The following is a 19,072-nucleotide window of genomic DNA, read 5'->3' as shown; positions in this document are numbered from 1 at the left end:
GAATTATTGGCATAACTACTCTACAGACTTTAGATGATATTCATTTAAAAATCCAACAACTTTTCGATCCTGCAGCCCTGCAGGACTGGGTAACGAAAGGCAATGGTTATTCAGTCAGCAATGACCTACCTTGTTATCAAGGGCATCTATTTCTACCACACAAGGAACTGCAAGAACTAGTTATCTCCAATTATCATGATGCTCTGATGGAAGGACACCCAGGTATCGCAAAAACTGAAGCTAAAATTAAAAGACAATTCTGGTGGCCCACCTGGCGAAAAGACGTAAAGTCATTTGTCTATCTTGTGGTATCTGCGCCCAAAACAAAAGTCAGAAGAAAAAACCAGCTGGTCTTTTACAACCTTTGGATATTCCACCTACACCATGGAATACTTTGTCTTTAGACTTTATTACTGATCTACCTCCATCTAATAGATTTAACACCATTCTAGTTATTGTGGATCTTTTTTCCAAGATGGCCCACTTTATTCCTTTAAAGGGATTACCTTCTGCTTCAATTTTGGCCAAGGAATTTCTCAAACATTGTTCGAACACATGGATTTCCTTCTGTATTGGTCTCTGACCGAGGTAGTCAATTCATTTCGCAATTTTGGAAAAGATGTTGTCAATTAGCGCAAATCGACGTGAGGTTATCAACCAGTCACCATCTCCAGACCGATGGTCAGACGGAGAGGACCAACCAGACTCTTGAACAGTACCTACGTTGCATGCTACACCAAACCGAAAGCAATTGGAAGGATATTTTATGGATTTCCGAATACGCATACAATAACTCTGTACATTCAGGAACCGGACAAAGCCCCTTTTATACCATATATGGACATCATCCTCGAACTTCAGAACTTGATTCGCCTCAACACTTAGAAATGCCCGCAGTGAATCATCTGCATTCTACTATTACACAAGCCTTTAAGGAAGCAACAGAACATTTGAAACAAGCGAAAGAGAAATACAAGAAAAATGCTGATCAACATAGAAGTTATGCTCCACAATACCAGATTGGGGATCAAGTTTGGCTGGATACAAAACACATACCTCTAAAAGGGACTCTAATATGCGGATTCATCCTGTCTTTCATGTTTCACTCCTGAAACCAATTCAACCCGGGACAAGACTAGCCAAACCACCCGACCCCATCCTAATAGATGGGGAACCCGAATTCGAAGTAAAAAATATCCTGGACTCTAAAATGGTTAAATCAAGACTTTTTATTTAATCGACTGGAAGGGTTACAGACCACAAGAAAGGTCATGGGAGCCTAGTGACCACGTTCATGCACCTCGGTTGGTGAAAAAATTCCATCGGAACTTCCCAGACAAACCAGGACCAAGGGGAAGAACACCTTTAGGAGGGGCCTTGGGTGGGAGTGCTGTCATGATGCCTACCCCGGGGCATCCGGACCAAGCCCATCAGCCCTGGGAGCAGGCATCCAGGTGCTTAATAAAAGCCCAGCAGCCCCAGCTAGGGGCTGTCTGGGTACAGTCCTGGCGCCATTGGCACCAGGCTCATAGAGGAAATCAGTCCTGGCGCCATAGGCGCCAGGCTCATGTACATTACTTACCATTACTTACCTCATGCAGACCATGCTGCAATGAAGTCAAGCCAACGTGAGGCCTGAATGGGACTACTTTACTTCAGGGACTATTTTTTTACTCGGGTGTGGTTCTGGGGGAAATTCTTACCTGGGACTACTTTGAAGGCTATTTAAACCACGCCCGAACAGCAGCACATGCTTCGCGTAATTCTGCATCCAGCAGCGTAACGCTCACCGTGCCTGCAGTCCGCATCCAGTCTTCTGCCACGCCCGCCTCGAATCCAGAGCTCCTAGAAAAAGAGGAAAGAAGAAGGAAAGGTTAGAACACGGACATTATTTTAATTCCTTACCTGATTCCGGATCCATCACGTCTTCGAACTTGGACGAAATTCTGCACGCGTCGCATCGCCAGCTGCAGCGCCGCGCCATACTCACCCGTCTTCACAACATTTTTTGATTCGCCGCTGCCTCCATCATTTTCCTCGCCGAACTCCAGCATCTAGGGGACAAAAGAAATATAAGGTGAGCCGAGAGAGCCAACAAATACAATCTCTTTTTACCACCATAGACTTACCTGATTTACCACCGGATGTTAAGCGGAAAACCTGTGCAGTTCCCTCTGGAACCACTGCAAAAGATTTAGGCTTAGAGGTGTTGGCAGTAAACCCACTTGGTAGCTGTCTGTACCTCACAGATTCACCTGGTAGCTGTGGCTCAGCAGTCAGACCTCTCTCAAGAAAAGTTAGGCAGTATGTGGAGTATACAAAATAGGGCAATTTACACAATAGAACAAGCAAACACGGAACAGAGCTTGGGTGTAAAGATATATAGGTATTTATTTATAACAACACATCTATGAAAAACATTCTGGCACTAATACGGCAAACAACTTCAATTACTATAAGTAAATCAATCCCTCTAACAATAGTTCGACAAGTCTAGGTTCAACGCCACCACTTATTTGCAGACAAAGGTGAATGCTTTAACCTAGATGGCACTCTAATATTCGTTAGGATGGGAGAGAAAAGGCAGGGTATGAAATCAACTCGGTACCAACACTTTTACGAACAAATGTAAGGCAGGGTCTACTGTAGATCGCAAAGTTCAGAGGCCAGGCCCACTCGGAGAGAGGCAAGGCGGTGTGTTCCAAAAAAAGTATCACAGTGGAAATGCACTTCGAGTCTTTGTCGCAAATTGTTATAGAAAGATTGGACCAGTTCAGAACAGAAAGTTAAGAAAGCTTGGAGGCGACCCAATGGAGAGGCGAGGATTAAGACACCTCACGCTAACCGTCACGAGGGAAGCCAGGCGGACACGGTACCTTGTATGTGGAGAGACAGCTCCGGCGGGGGCAGTTGTTCCTGGTGGTGGATGCAAGTCGGGGCTTTGCCAAGAGAAGAGATGATCTCGTCGTCGAAGGAAAGTTGAAGATTGTTGCACCACCAGGGAAGAGACCAGCCGCGGAGTGCTCCGTCACAAGGCACCACCTTTTGGTCGCGGTATGGGCTAGTGGCTATCCGGTTGCCGGGGTGCTCGACCACTATGCCCTGGAAGCAAAGAAAAAGCAAAAGGGACTGGTTGTGCCCACCAGTCAGGGGAAGAGACTCTCCGGCAGGGAGATCTCCTCTGTCGTCAGGAAGTGGTGAGTCGGTTCAGCAGGGCTCCACCGGAGGTGTCGTCGTTGCAGGTCGGCTCAGCTTTACCCTCGTCGGATTCTTAGGTCCTGTGGCGACTTCTGAAGATCCAGTCCCAAAAGCCCTGCTTTTATGCAGAAAACCCCCATTCATTCAGCCTAGCTGTCAATCAACACACGCTAAGTGGTGAGCGGGGAGGCTCACCACTTGGGCCAATCACACCAGAGTGCGACCGGAGTTGGCAAGGCAACTCAGTCCAGGGTGCCTAAACCCCCTCCCACACCCCTGTGGTAACCCAGACAGAATGGCACCACTTTGGAGGGTCTCTGTACAGAAGCCCGCCAAAAGTGGAACATAGGGCTCAACCATTGGTTTAGGAGTCACAGAGACAGACACAAACGCCATTTGTAAAAAAACGAGTTCTGGCAGAAAATACCATCCGATAGACTTATTTAGGATGAATAGACCGTAAGTATGTTAGAGATTAACGAGAAACAGTATTAATCTCCAACAATGGGAAGAATCCCATAGGGTTATATTCGGGGTCGAACATAACAAGTAGTTTCCACTGCCACCAGCCAAAACTCGACGAGGGGGGGCGGGACAGTGCCCCCTCGAATAACAGACCTAAGAGTAATCGAATTACCCCTACTAGTACGTCCACAATAGGATGGTTTGTACTAGTTCTGTTAGTAAATTTAGGTCTAGTAAAGCCAATGGTGACTTTACATGCCCGGGGAGACAGTAGTCAGTCCCTGGGTATGGAGTCTATGATGGAGGTCCGCTAGGACGCCCCTGTGTTACGGCACGGAGGGTGCAGTGTAACACACATAGCAAAACATATGAGACCCTATGGAGTAAAAGACCCCATAGCCCATAGAACACATTGACATTCAAAGGAATTACACACATTCATGTCCAAGAGTGGGAGAAAAAGAGTCTCACTCTTGGCAGGATGGAAAAAACAAACTCCAGAAATCCAGCAAAGCTGCTGGGGGACTCACTAGGTTAGGAAATTCAGCCTAAACAGAGAATTCTCCCTAACAAGCCAATGGTGACTTTACATGCCCGGGGAGACAGTAGTCAGTCCCCGGGTATGGAGTCTATGATGGAGGTCCGCTAGGACGCCCCAGTGCTACGGCACGGAGGGTGCGGTGTAACACACATAGCAAAACATATGAGACCCTATGGAGTAAAAGAGCCCATAGAACACATTGACATTCACAAGAATTACACACATTCATGTCCAAGAGTGGGAGAAAAAGTCTCACTCTTGGCAGGATGGAAAAAAACAAACTCCAGAAATCCAGCAAAGCTGCTGGGGGACTTGCTAGGTTAGGAAATTCAGCCTAAACAGAGAATTCTCCCTAACACTCGCCCCCCCCCCAGACTAAGGGACAGGAGGATTTAATCCACTCCTGGATGAATCTCATACCTCTAGTCGATGACATACATCCTAGAGAGACCATCAGCATTTTGGTGGTGACACCCTGACCTGTGCTCAATGGTGAAATCAAACTCTTGCAGGCAGATCGACCATCTCAATAGTTTCGGGTTTTCCCCTTTCATTTGCATTAACCATCTCAAGGGTTGGTGGTCAGTCTGAATGACAAAAGTAGAACCATACAAGTACGGCGTAAACTTCTTCAGAGCCCACACGATAGCAAAGCACTCTCTTTCGATTGTTGCCCACCTTGTTTCAGGATCCTTCAGCTTGCGGCTGATGAAGCAAATTGGGTGCTCCCTACCTTTCCCATCCAGTTGACTGAGTACGGCACCTATTTCTACATTTGAAGCATCTGTCTGCACAATGAAGTGTTGGCGGTAATCAGGAGCTCTGAGTACTGGGGCTTGGCAAAGAGCCTTTTTCAGGTTTTCAAAAGCCTGATTGCACTCCTCATTCCATCTAACCTTTTTAGGAAATTTGGGCGAGGAGATGACATTCAGTGGAGAAGCTATGGTCCCATAGTTCTCAATGAAATTCCTATAATACCCACTGAGGCCTAGGAAGGCTCTCACTTGGGTTTGAGTAGTAGGTGTTGTCCAATTTTGCACAGCTTCAATCTTACTGAGCAAAGGCCTTATTTCTCCACCTCCTACCTCATGTCCAAGATAGACTACCTTACTCTGTCCAATTTGGCATTTACTCGCCTTTATGGTCAGATTGGCTGGTCCAAGAGCCTGCAAAACATCGCTCAGGTGGGTTACATGTTCTTCCCAGGAATTGCTGAACACTGCTATGTCATCCAAGTATGCCATGCAGAAGTCCTCCGTCCCATTCAGAACCTGGTTTACCATCCGTTGAAACGTAGCCGGTGCATTTTTCAATCCGAAAGGCATTACCTTAAATTGGTATGAGCCAACGGGGGTAGAAAATGCAGTTTTCTCCTTGGCATGGTCTGTCAGGGCTATTTGCCAATAGCCTGACGTCAAGTCAAATGTGCTGAGGAACTTGGCGGCGCCAAGTTTATCCACCAACTCATCTGTTCTTGGCAAAGGGTAGGCATCAGTCTTGGTGACTGCATTAAGAGCTCTATAACCCACGCAGAATCTAAGCTCTTTAGATCCGGTCTTTGGTACTAACACAACTGGGCTAGACCATGGACTAGTAGAGGGCTCTATTACCCCGAGATCGAGCATCTTGCTGACCTCACCTTTGATGTGGGTTCGTACGTGTTCTGACATTCGGTATCCTCTGCTTTTGACTGGCAAACAGTCACCAGTGAGTATCTCATGCTGGCCCCAAGGGGTCAAGCGTGGCGAAAGCGAGAACAGAGAGTCAAACTGATTCATCATAGATTTGCACTCTTCTTGTTGCTCGGGTGTCAGATTTGAAGAGAGATTTACTCCTTCAACTTTTTCGTCCAAAGGTAAGCCTCTGAGGAGATCCGGAAGAGCTTCACTCTCTTCTTCTTCCTCGGATGATGCTAGAAGCAACGCTCCTACATCAGGTCGGGAGACATACGCTTTGAGTCGGTTGGTGTGGAAGACGGTCGGAGCCTCCTTGGGATTGCCCAAGTCCACCAGATGGTTGACCTCTCCGAGTTTACCCACGACTCTGAAGGGTCCCATCCATTTGTCCTGCAAGGCCCTCTGCCTTGTTGGGATCATAACGAGAACGAGCTGGTCTTGAGCGAACTCAACCATGTTAGCCTTTTGATCGTGCCAGTGCTTGACCAATGCTTGTCCAGCTTTCAAGTTATCGCTTGCTTCTGTCATCATGTGCGACATTCTCCTCCAGAGACCTATCACGTAGTCGGTCACTCTGACTGGCTTGGGGGAAGGAGCACTCTCCAACCCCTCCTTAATCAGGGCCAATGGACCTCTGACGGGATGACCATAGAGAAGTTCGAAGGGAGAATAACCTACTCCCTCCTGAGGGACTTCTCTATAAGCAAAGAGAAGGCATGGCAGTAGAAGGTCCCACTTACACTTAAGGGGTTCCTCTAAAGCACCTATCATGCTCTTCATAGTTCGGTTGAACTGTTCTACCAGCCCATTGGTTTGTGGGTGGTAAGCTGTTGAGAACTTGTAAGTAACTCCACAGGTTTTCCACATGGCTTTTATGTAGTGGGACATATAGTTTGACCCCCTGTCAGAGATTACTTCCTTAGGAAACCCGACCCTAGTAAAAATACCAAGGAGGGCCTTAGCCACAGCCGGAGCTGTAACAGTCCTCATAGGAATTGCCTCAGGATACCTAGTAGCATAAACCTGTTGCCTGAGGAGGTTGGAGGATCAAGGGGACCAACAATGTCAATCCCTACTCTCTCAAATGGGACTCCCACAACTGGGAGAGGCACTAAAGGTGCCACATTCTTGGAGCCAACCTTACCAGAGGTCTGGCAGGTGTGGCAGCTCCTGCAGTGTTTTTCTACTTCGGCCCCCATCTTTGGCCAATAGAAGTAGAGAGAGAGCCTTTCCTTAGTCTTCTTGAAACTTAAGTGACCAGCCAAAGGAATCTCGTGGGCTAACTGCAAGAACTGTGGTCTGTTCCCTTGGGGTACTACAAGCCGCTTGTAGTCTCCAGGTGCAGACTAGGTTGGTTCACTGTAGAACAGGCCATCTTCCCAGTGCAACCTGTATTTCCCAGGCTCTTGCCCTTCAGCCTGAGCTTCTGCCTGGTGGCAAAGACCTTCCAGAGTTGGACATTCTCTCTGTCCCTTACTGAAGTCTGCCTGTTGGGTCCACCTTCTGCCAGTAAAGACTGCAGCTCAGGATGGTCAACAGGATCCAGATCTCCAATGAGTTCCTGGCCTTCCATTAGCTCTTCGTCAGAGTCTAATTCTACCACACAGGGTTGTACCTCCCTCTCAGCCTCAGCTGGAGGTGGAGTTACGGGTGTAACTTTGGACAACCGCAGGGAAGTCCTTGTTGGCTGCACTGAAACGATGGCTGCTGGTTTCGGGATAGAAGACTTAGGTTTCCCTTTCGCCTCTGATTTCTTCGAGATAGCGGCCGACAATTCCAGTGGAGCAGGAGTGATTTCTTTCTTCATCATCTCCGGAAGAGTACCGCGCATGGTCCTCTCTCTTGCAGGTCTGGTTAGCTCCTGTAACCGTTTACTAGGAGGTCTGGGAGTATGCGATACAACTCAGAGTTTTCAAATCGTTACCCAACAGTACGCGTCCCGGTACCTCACTCTGTATGCTGACAGGTATCTTCACAGTCATGTCGTTACACTGGATGAGAACTGGTAATTGGGGAAGCATCTGCACAGGCCCTCCAGCTAACTTGGTGAGGCGTTTGGGTGCCTTAGCAACATCCTCAGCCTGAAAAAACGATTTATCCACCACAGTTATGCTGGCCCCAGTGTCCCTAATGGCAGGAGTCTCCTGACCATTCACCTGGACACTGTCCTTATAATACTCTTTAGTATAATCGGGGATGGAATTATAGACATCTAAATTCTGTTGTTCCCACAACCCCAGAGATACTAAAGAAACGCTGGCTGAGACTCCAATGGGTTCATCAGCTAGCAGTAGAAAGTTTCCACTTGCCATTTGGACTTCCTCCTCTGGAGCGAAGGCTAAGGAGACAAGCTGGACCCCTGAAGGTTTACCCTTACACCTGGGATCTCCTTTCACGTGGTCAGTCGAGCCACAAACAAAGCATTTACCGAATGCTTTCTGGAATGGTGGCTTGTTCTGGCCTCCTTCCGGTTTGGCACCAGAAGACACACTATTCTGCTGCGGTTTTCCTTGTGGCTTACCCTTCTGGTTTTGTTTGGGGCCCTCTTTGGAATTTGAGTTATTTGAATTCTCTTTTGAGTCTTTTTTAGGCTGTTTTCCCTCATCCTTCTTCTGAGTTGTCCCAGAATCCTTATGAGTATCCCTGTTGGCAACCCATAAGTCAGCAGCCTTAGCCAGCCTCCGGGAATCCAATTCCTTCGAATCAGCCAAGTGCTGTCTGAGCTCAGGAGAACAGGCATCATAAATCGACTCCAACATAAAAAGATTCTTCATACCCTCATAAGTGTTCACTTTGTAACCCTTAATCCATCCCTCTAAGTTTTTCAACCCTTCACTCACCCAGGTAGCCCAAGGGGTACCATCATGCTTTTTGAGGTTTCTAAACCTCTTAAGATACTGGGAAGGGGTCTTCCCGAATCTAGCTATCAAAGCTAGCTTCACACTTTCGTAATCCGTCTTATCCGCCTCCCCCAACTCCATTACCACATCAGTCGCAACAGGGGGAGCCTAGAGAACAACCAGGGAAGTAAATCATTCCCGGTGATGTCCTGGAGCCCATGATTGTACTCAAACAGTTTTAGCCAATCCAACACATCCAATCTCGGTTCATACATACCCACTAATTCCTTCGGCATCCGGGGTCTTTTGGGACTGGAGCTCCTAGAGGAACCAGAGGAGAGAGAAGCATTTTCCACAGACAACATTTTCATCTCTAACTCGTGATTAAGTTCTGTTTCCCTGAGCCTTAACTCAGCTTGCTTCTGCTCAGCCTGGGCATTTATCCGTCTGAACTCGAGCTCTTGGTTTCTTTCAGATTGAGCCAAGAACCGTTTGTATTCTAATTCGAGCTTCATTTTTTCAAGTTCAAAATAAGCAGGGTTACATGTGGGACCTGGTATGGGCCTCGTAGGTACAGCTGGTAAGGCAGGTAGAGGAGCAGGGGGGACCGTTTCGTTAGCCTCTCCTTCCTCTTCTGCCTCTTCATCACTATCGTCAGAATTACGATTTAGATCAACACCATCACTGTTATCTACATCTGCTGGTGAAGTTGGTACCTCTTAACCAGTACCCAGACTTTGGTTTTCCAGCAATCTCGCTATTAGTTCTAACTTCTTGCCTCTTACAGAAAGGTTCTCTTGTCTACAGAGAGCTCGTAAACTCTCAGTATTTTCAACTGACAAGGATTCTTGACTGTAAACTTCCATAGTAGACATGTTTTTGAAAGTTGCTTTTTAGTGCTAAGCTTTGTGGTTAGTTATCCTAAAGTGTCGAAAAGCACTCTAAACTGTATACTCGATACAAATCCCACCGCTGTACACCAGTGTTAGGCGGAAACCTGTGCAGTTCCCTCTGGGACCACTGCAAAAGATTTGGGACTACAGGTGTTTGGCAGTAAACCCACTTGGTAGCAGTCTGTACCACACAGATTCACTTGGTAGCTGTGGCTGAGCAGTCAGACTTCCCTCAAGAAGAGTTAGGCAGTATGTGGAGTATACAAAATAGGGCAATCTACACAGTAGAACAAGTAGACACGGAACAAGGCTTGGGTGTAAAGATATAAAGGTATTTATTTATAACGACACATCTATGGAAAACACTCTGGCACTAATACGACAAACAACTTCAATCACAATTACTAATACGAAGAAAAAGATCAATCCCCCTAACAATAGTTCGACAAGTCTAGGTTCACCGGCATCACTTATTTGCAGACAGAGGTGTGTGCTTTAACCTGGATGGCACTCTAGTATTCGTTAGGACGGGAGAGAAAAATAAGGCAGGTTATGAAATCAACTCGGTACCAATACTTTACGGACAAATGCAAGGCAAGTAAGGCAGGGTCTACTGCAGATCACAAAGTTCAGAGGCCAAGCCCACTCGGAGAGAGGCAAGGCGATATGTCCCAAAAGTGTCTCAGTGGAAATGCGCTTCGAGTCTTTATCACAAATTGTTATGGAAAGGTTGGACCAGTTCAGAACAGAAAAGAACGCTTGGAGGCGACCCAATAGAAAGGCGAGGATTCAGACACCTCACTCTATCCGGCAGAAAGGGAAGCCAGGCGGACACGGTAGCTTGTTTGTGGAGAGACAGCTCCGGCGGGGGCAGTTGTTCCTGGTGGTGGAAGCGCGTCGGGTCTTTGCCAAGAGTAGATATGATCTCGTCGTCGAAGAAAAGTAAGTCCGGTGTACCACCAGGGAAGAGACCAGCCGCGGAGTGCTCCGTCACAAGGCACCACCTTTTGGTCGTGGTACAGGAGTAGTGGCTATCCGGTTGCCGGGGTGCTCTGCACGGGCAATTCGACCACTGCGTCCTGGAGAGAAGAAAAAGCAAAGGAGACTGGTTGTTCCCACCAGTCAGAGGAAGAGACTCTCCGGCAGGGAGATCTCCTCTGTCGTCGGGAAGTGGTGAGTCGGTTCAGCAGGGCTCCACCGGAGGTGTCGTCGTTGCAGGTCGGCTCAGCTTTACCCTCGTCGGATTCTTAGGTCCTGTGGCGACTTCTGAAGATCCAGTCCAAAAAGCCTTGCTTTTATGCAGAAAACCCCCATTCATTCAGCCTAGCTGTCAATCAAAACACGCTAAGTGGTGAGCGGGGTGGCTCACCACTTGGGCCAATCACACCAGAGTGCGACTGGAGTTGGCAAGGCAACGCAGTCCAGGGTGCCTAAACCCCCTCCCACACCCCTGTGGTAACCCAGACAGAATGGCACCATTTTGGAGGGTCTCTGTACAGAAGACCGCCAAAAGTGGAACAAAGGGCTCAACCTTTGGTTTAGGAGTCACAGAGATGAACACAGACGCCATTTTAAAAACCGAGTTCTGGCAGAAAATACCATCCGATAGACTTATTTAAGATAAGTAAACCGGTGGTATGTTAGAGATTAACGAGAAAAAGTATCAATCTCCAACAATGGGAAGAATCCCATAGGGTTATATTCGGGGTCGAATATAACAAGTAGTTTCCACTGCCACCAGCCAAAACTCGACGAGGGGGGACGGGACAGTGCCCCCTCGAATAACAGACCCAGGAGTGATCGAATTACCCCTACTATTACGTCCACAATAGGATGGTTTGTACTAGTTCTGTTAGTAAATTTAGGTCTAGTAAAGCCAATGGTGACAAACAGTAGTCAGTCCCCGGGTATGGAGTCTATGATGGAGGTCCGCTAGGTCACCCCAGTGCTACGGCACGGAGGGTGCAGTGTAACACACATAGCAAAACATATGAGACCCTATGGAGTAAAAGACCCCATAGCCCATAGAACACATTGACATTTACAGGAATTACACACATTCATGTCCAAGAGTGGGAGAAAAAGAGTCTCACTCTTGGCAGGATGGAAAAAACAAACTCCAGAAATCCAGCAAAGCTGCTGGGAGACTCACTAGGTTAGGAAATTCAGCCTAAACAGAGAATTCTCCCTAACAAGACACACAAGGCAACACACTGTCCAAAAAAAAAAAAATTAAAAAAGGCCATTAATGGGCCCGGGGGGGTGGGGTAGGCCACCCAGGAGGTCCGAGGACAGGGTGCACACCAAAACCCACTTGTGTGGATCTTGCGGAAAAAAAAACACCTCCATGGGCTCATGGCCTGCACGGCTACCCTTTTGTGAGAGAATCACTGCTGTCGCTCTCCTCACCCTCTGCATCTGCATCAGAAGGTGGTGGCACTATGGGAGGCAGCCCACGCAAAGCCCTAGTCTGTTCCTCCATGGCAGCAAGCATGCGGGTGTGGTAGGTCTCGTTCTGGAGTATAATTGTGCGTATGTCAGATCCTCACTCCTCTTGACAGGCGCAGAGGCAGCACAAACTCCTCCCTCCCCATTGGGTCTTGGCACCTGGGAAACGAAAACCACAGGCCACCGCAACCCTCTGGGGAAAGAGGGTTAGGGTTCGTTCAATGGATGGGTAGAGGGAGTTCAGGATCACCGGAAAGAGGTTTAGGGAATCACAATGGATGGGTAAGGGGGATTAAGGGAAACATGCTCCTCGGCTCCGGTTCTTCTCTTGCTGATGGTTGTTGGTGCTCACACACACTTTCTCACTACCATCCACTCTCACAGAAATTCTCCTTGGAGGCCTTTGTACTGGAGCCTCTAACCAACTTATCCCTAGATCAGTATTCTCTAGGGCTGCCTTGGTTTTCACACTGCCTTTTCCAACAGGAGCTCCGCCCTCATTACTTCATGAAGGCAAACCCTCCCAACATCACTTCTTGTTAGGGTAACTCCCCACCTATATGCAGAAACCTGTTCCCACCTTACCCTGTGCAATAGTAACAACAAATTACCCTGTGCATTAGTAACAACAAACAATAACATGCACACGAGGTGCTGAGACACTTAGCTCTGTGTTCTGTGGAGTTCTAGGTCCTTCGGCCTTTTCAGGTTGATGGGCGTGATATGTCTCACCAGTCCGTTCAAACAATAAGCTGAAAATAGCCAAAACAAAGTCAGTGCACGTGCGTGCGAAATTGCCGTTCCAAAAGAGCGTTCCCTAACGGGTTAAAGATTAGTTAAGGGTGCGGTTGCTTCACCGCCAAGCTAACTCCAAATTCTGAGTTAGTATCATGCTCTGCATGCAAATGTTTAACTCGGCTTTTCATGCTGCCGACAATGTCTACCGAAGTATTCCTCAGCGCGTAACACGTTTCCCTTTCACGGGATAAATCAGCTGACTATGAACATAAGATGGGTACTTATCTTTACATGTACGCGGGGCCGGGGGTTGAGGCTGGCGGGCGGTGCCCCGCGTAGGCGTGCCTGCAGGAGCTCGAGGCGAACACGTCCTCTCTGGCCGATGGTCAGTGTTACGAGCGCTCCTCCCAGGGCGCGGCTCGCGCATGCGCAGTAGCGCGCGTGTGGTCCTTTTCCTCCCAGCAGGCCCGTGAAGCGCATGGCCTGCTGGGCAATGTAGTCTCTCGGCGGTTCTCCTTCCCTGGGCCTTTGTTCTGCAAAATGGAAGGAGAACACGCCTGGACAAGGTGGTTGGACTCCCCAGAGCCCTCTTAACTCCCCCCAAAACCCCCAGAACACTGCCAATTGCCCCAGCCCTGACAGTACTCCCCCTCCCTCCAGCAGGTCCTGGTTTAGTGGGGTGTAACACATGAAATTGGCGGAGGAGCCGAGGAGCATGAATATTACAAGCGGGCTCCCATGAGCGGTCTTCCGGGCCATACCCCTTCCAGTCCACCAAATACCAAAGTGATCCCTGTTTATGGTGTGAGTCTAGGATGCGGTGGACTTCATATTCTGGAACGCCTTCTCTCAAGACCGGAGGAGGTTTCTTGGATATTATAGAAGCTGGGGCTGGTTTGAGTAATGAGATGTGAAACACCGGGTGTATTTTCATGGATGGGGGTAAGATTAACTTCGCTGCCACAGGGCCAACCAGAGCTTTAATCGGAAATGGGCCAACGAAACGAGGGCTAAATTTGCGGGAGCCCTGCAGATGAAGATTGCGTGTCGAAAGCCACACTTGATCCCCCACCTGGTATGGTGGACTTGGTCTCCTTTTCTTGTCAGCATGGTGTTTGTAAGTGGCTTTAGCGAGATTTAGGCTGTGTTGCGCAGCTTGCCAGATGCTTTCCAAATGTTTCTGTCTTTCCCTGACTGCCGGAACTTCAGGCACTGGTTCATGTGGCACAGGCTGAAATCGTGGGTGGTAGCCATTAGCACAATAAAATGGAGTGACCTTAGTTGATGCATGTACGGCGTTGTTGTAAGCCAGTTCGGCCAACCAAATCACTTCTGCCCATTCGTGTTCTTTTCCTTGAGTTAGACAACGCAAATATTGTTCCAATGTCTGATTAAGTCTCTCGGTTTGACCATCTGTTGCTGGATGGTAACTGGTGGACAACCGAATCTCAATCCCTGCTGATCTGCAAAAAGCCTGCCAGAATCGTGAAGTAAACTGAGGTCCACGATCTGAGACTATCCCATACGGTATACCATGAAGCCGTACCACGTTTTGTAAAAACAAGTTTGCTAACACACTGGCTGTTGGTGTGCCTTTGCACGGTATGAAATGAGCCATCTTGGTTAAGTAGTCCACCACAACCAGTATAGCTGAAAACCCCCGACTTGGTGGCAATTCGACAATTAAGTCCAACGATACCGTGTGCCATGGTGCCGGAGGAGTTGGAAGGGGTTGCAACAGACCTGCAGGTTTTCTGTGCTCAGTTTTGTTTCTCAAACAGGTTTCACATCTTGATATATACTGCTTCACGTCTTTTTGTACACTAGGCCACCAGAAATGACGCATGATTAGCTCCTTGGTTTTCAGTGTTCCAGGATGACCCACGAAAGGGGAATCGTGGCACCACCTGATGGCTTGTTGTCGAAGCGGTGTAGTAGGTAAGTATAGTGCTGATCTGAAAAAGGGCAACCCCTCCTTGATGGTTTGCTCTTGACTTTTGCTAGCCCATTGCACCAGATCCTGCGCAGACATGGCTTTTCGGATTTTTTCAAATATGGCATCTACCACCACACTTCCAATTATTCGTGCTGGGTCCACAATTGGTTTGGGTTCGTCCATGGTCTTTGATAGCGCCGAATTTGCCTCCGGATACCTAGAGAGTATGTCTGCCTTTCGATTTTCCACTCCGGGTCGATATGTGACGACAAAGTCGTATTCTGAGAACTGCATGGCCCACCTGAGTTGTCTCGGACTGAGTGCCCTGGCGGATTTCAAGAATTGTAAGTTACGATGGTCGGTATAGATGGTAATAGGATGATGGGCTCCCATTAGGTAATGACGCCACTCATCGAAGGCCACCTTAATAGCCAACAATTCCTTGTCTGCTATAACATAGTTTTGTTCTGCCGATAACAATGTTCGCGAATAGTAAGCGACTGGGTGTAATTGCCCATTGTTGTCCCGCTGCGACAAAATAGCACCCACCGCATAACTAGACGCATCGGTTTCTATGATGTAAGGCTTAGAAGGGTCTGGATGCTGCAGCACTGGAGCTGTCACGAACGCTTCTTTTAAAGTTTGAAAACTAGCTTCAGCCTTTTCGTTCCACTGAAAAGGAACTCCTTTTCGTAGTAGTTGAGTAATAGGTTGTACCTTCTTGGCAAAACCGTCAATAAACCGGCGGTAGAAATTGGCAAATCCCAACACTGTTTGAATGTCCTTCACTGAACTCGGAGAGGGCCAGTTGGCAATGGCCTGCACTTTCTTCTGATCCATTGTGATGCCTTGAGGTGACAGGATAAATCCTAGGAATTCAACTGTGGTTTGATGAAATTGGCACTTCTCAAGCTTGGCATACAACTTATGTTCCCGTAGCCTCTGTAAAACAGCCTTCACATGACCCTGATGTTCTGCAGCTTCGCGAGAGTAGATTAAGATGTCATCGATGTATACGATGGCAAAGACATCTAGGTAACCCCGTAACACCTCATCTAAAAAGTGCTGGAATGCTGCTGGGGCATTACATAGCCCGAAAGGCATGACCTGATATTCGTACAGGCCAAATTTGGTCCGAAAGGCCGTTTTCCATTCGTCACCTTCTCTGACGCGTACCAGATGATACGCGCCTCGCAGATCTAACTTTGTGTATACGGTGGATCCTCGCACTTGGTCCAACAACACTGGGATTAAGGGCAACGGGTAACGATTCTTAGTGGTAATGCGATTAATCGCTCTGTAATCGATGCACGTCCTCAGGTCTCCCGTTTTTTTTGGTATGAAGAACAAAGGGGAGGATACCGGGGACGTAGAATGTCGTATGAAGCCGTTTGCCAAATTGGTTTCGATGTATTCCTTAAGATGTTCATTCTCGGCTTCGGTGAGTGCGTATATTCTGCTACATGGTAGCACAGCGCCCGCTTCTAGGTCTATGCGACAGTCAAATGGTCTGTGTTGTGGTAAGGTCTCGGCGGCCACCTTACTGAAGACATCCCGATACTCCTCATACTCTTCAGGTAATACTACTTCTGTACTGCCTCCTATGAAGTGGGGACCACACTTCACCACACTACACTTAGCCTGGCAATGCATTGATGAGAATTGCAGCGTTCCTGCGGCCCAATCCACGGCTGGGTTGTGGAGTCTTAGCCAGGTTAGGCCCAAAATGAATCCGAATTGTGGTGCTGAAATCACATCAAACTCTATAATTTCTCGATGTCCCTTCCCACACTTTAACTGCATGGGCTGTGTATGCTGAGTGATCAGGCCTGAAACCAACGGTGATCCATCCACTGATTTCACTTGTTCTGGCTGTTCCTTAGTTACCAATGTAAGTCCTAGACCTTTAGCTACCTGATCGTCTACGAAATTACCAGTGGCCCCCGAGTCGACCATAAGCGACACTGGTATGTGCCTTCCTTGTACTTCCAGATGACCAGCCAGCATAATGTGAGCTGACGGAGTGTGGTGAACATTAGCTAGCATCTTTGGGGTGTCTTCAGATTCGCTCGCCCTCACCCCCCTCATGGACGAGCTGGGGCGTTTCCCGACTGGGTTCCTTTGGTGGATGGTTTATTGGTGCATTCCCGGACAAAGTGGCCCGACTTTCCGCAATAAAGACATAACTTTTCTCTCCTTCTTCTCTCTTTCTCCTCTTTAGTTAAGGGGCCTCGTATGGTTCCAATCTGCATCGGTTCCTCGGTTCCCTTCTCAAATGACTTGGTGTTTTTCTGTTGATCCAGCCGAACCATAGGCCTATTGTCCCATTTACGACGGTCTAGGCGACGTTCACTTTGTCTCTGATCTAATCTTAACGCCAGATCGATCATGGTGGAACAGTCTTCTGGTTGGGGGTCTACTTGCGCAATTAAATCTTTCAGGTCTTCCCTTAAACCCTGATAGAATAAGGCCATTCTCTTTTCCTGGGGCCAATCAGTTTCTACTGCCAATCGGTTGAAAGCTGTGACATACGCAACCAAATCTCTGCTTCCTTGCCTCAGTGTCAGCAATTCTCGATCCTTAATCAACGTTGCTGCCCTACGGTTAAATATCTTACCGAATTCATCCAAAAAGGTATCCCAGCTGTACAATAAAGCATCGTCCTTGCGAACCAGTGGTGTAGCCCAAGAAGCTGCATCCCCCGTGAGATAGGATATTACGAACGCTGTGCGGGCTTGTGCAGTTCTAAAAACTCCTGGTTTGGTCAAAAAGTGCAACTGACACTGCATGATAAACTGGTTAAACTTCTGTGGGTCCCCATGGTATCTTTCGGGTGCAGCAAGAGGTAGAGTTGGTTCCGTGGCTACCTGCACTTGCACTGGCACTGGCGGGGGTGGTCTGGGCAAGGGCGTTGCTTGGGCCTGAGTTTGGATAGTCAAGGTATGGACTTGACCTGCTAAGTTCTGATAATCCTGCCTGGTTGCTGCCAATTCAGCCTTGAGGTCCTGGAGAAGGGCCACTACATCCGCCATGATTGTGCTGCCTAGGCGCTGAAAGAATACGTGGGCTCGTAATTCTGTCAGATCCTCACTCCTCTTGACAGGCGCAGAGGCAGCACAAACTCCTCCCTCCCCATTGGGTCTTGGCACCTGGGAAACGAAAACCACAGGCCACCGCAACCCTCTGGGGAAAGAGGGTTAGGGTTCGTTCAATGGATGGGTAGAGGGAGTTCAGGATCACCGGAAAGAGGTTTAGGGAATCACAATGGATGGGTAAGGGGGATTAAGGGAAACATGCTCCTCGGCTCCGGTTCTTCTCTTGCTGATGGTTGTTGGTGCTCACACACACTTTCTCACTACCATCCACTCTCACAGAAATTCTCCTTGGAGGCCTTTGTACTGGAGCCTCTAACCAACTTATCCCTAGATCAGTATTCTCTAGGGCTGCCTTGGTTTTCACACTGCCTTTTCCAACAGGAGCTCCGCCCTCATTACTTCATGAAGGCAAACCCTCCCAACATCACTTCTTGTTAGGGTAACTCCCCACCTATATGCAGATACCTGTTCCCACCTTACCCTGTGCAATAGTAACAACAAATTACCCTGTGCATTAGTAACAACAAACAATAACATGCACACGAGGTGCTGAGACACTTAGCTCTGTGTTCTGTGGAGTTCTAGGTCCTTCGGCCTTTTCAGGTTGATGGGCGTGATATGTCTCACCAGTCCGTTCAAACAATAAGCTGAAAATAGCCAAAACAAAGTCAGTGCACGTGCGTGCGAAATTGCCGTTCCAAAAGAGCGTTCCCTAACGGGTTAAAGATTAGTTAAGGGTGCGGTTGCTTCACCGCCAAGCTAACTCCAAATTCCGAGTTAGTATCATGCTCTGCATGCAAATGTTTAACTCGGCTTTTCATGCTGCCGACAATGTCTACCGAAGTATTCCTCAGCGCGTAACACGTTTCCCTTTCACGGGATAAATCAGCTGACTATGAACATAAGATGGGTACTTATCTTTACATGTACGCGGGGCCGGGGGTTGAGGCTGGCGGGCGGTGCCCCGCGTAGGCGTGCCTGCAGGAGCTCGAGGCGAACACGTCCTCTCTGGCCGATGGTCAGTGTTACGAGCGCTCCTCCCAGGGCGCGGCTCGCGCATGCGCAGTAGCGCGCGTGTGGTCCTTTTCCTCCCAGCAGGCCCGTGAAGCGCATGGCCTGCTGGGCAATGTAGTCTCTCGGCGGTTCTCCTTCCCTGGGCCTTTGTTCTGCAAAATGGAAGGAGAACACGCCTGGACAAGGTGGTTGGACTCCCCAGAGCCCTCTTAACTCCCCCCAAAACCC

This window comes from Ambystoma mexicanum, chromosome 1p (assembly GCF_040938575.1).
Source record: "Ambystoma mexicanum isolate Mex_15411 chromosome 1p, UKY_AmexF1_1, whole genome shotgun sequence".
NCBI classification, from domain to species: domain Eukaryota; kingdom Metazoa; phylum Chordata; class Amphibia; order Caudata; family Ambystomatidae; genus Ambystoma; species Ambystoma mexicanum.
This window is presented reverse-complemented; position numbering follows the sequence as displayed.